Source organism: Charadrius vociferus, unplaced genomic scaffold (genome assembly GCF_000708025.1).
Source record: "Charadrius vociferus isolate BGI_N301 unplaced genomic scaffold, ASM70802v2 scaffold1023, whole genome shotgun sequence".
NCBI lineage: Eukaryota > Metazoa > Chordata > Aves > Charadriiformes > Charadriidae > Charadrius > Charadrius vociferus.
In genome coordinates this window covers 23,643-24,541 of record NW_009647454.1, presented here as the reverse complement: position 1 = coordinate 24,541, position 899 = coordinate 23,643, and positions in this window count along the sequence as shown.

Here is an 899-nt window from a genome sequence, read left to right as displayed (position 1 = left end):
GCTTCTGCCCTGATTGTTCCAGCCTGTCCCAGAACAAGTGTGTCTACTCAGAGGAGGGGACCACCGCAGGTCCCATTTGTCCCAAATGCTTCAGACTCACATCCCATGGGGAAATGAATGCCAGGCCCACCAGCCCCTTCACATGCTACCTCCCCATGCCACAATCCACTAGACAGGGTTGCAGAGCCCAAATGCTCAGCCAAGGCTCATTTGGGAATATCAGATTTCCATTGACACTGAGGAAGGAGAGAGCAGCAGCCAAAATTTCACCTGTCCCCGGGGAAAGTAAAACTTACTCTGTGCATGCACTGGTCACCAGAAAGCAGACAGAAAGTGTCAGGGGTGCAGGAACTTTGAATGGGGAGAGCCAGGGTGTGAGAAAGGCCTCTGCCAGAAGCAAGAAGACAGCAAGGAAGGAGATGATGAGCACAGGCCCCAGTCACCATCCTGTTCAGGGAGCAATAGGAGATTCTGAGTGGGAGCCATGGGTAGCTCAGGTTCTTGCAGCTTTATTGCTGCCTGTCAGGACTCTGAGACTGTTTCTATGGACACAGGTGGCAAACAGACTAAGGCTCACTCCCCAAGGTTGTTTGCTTGCACTGGGGTTTCTTGGCATGGCACAAAGCCTCTCCAGACTCTGGCAGGAGCATGGACAGCACTGGACATGCACACTCCCACAGGACTGAGGGTGGGAGCTTCAGAATGGCCAGTGGGCAAAGACACAAATATGTCATTAATCTGGCATGCTTTGGAAATGCACTTGAGTAAATCCTCCTTCCCCTAGCCATTCTCCTCCTCCTTCCCTTTTCCCCCTCCTTTTTTCCCCTTCCCTTCCCTTCCCTTCCCTTCCCTTCCCTTCCCTTCCCTTCCCTTCCCTTCCCTTCCCTTCCCTTCCCTTC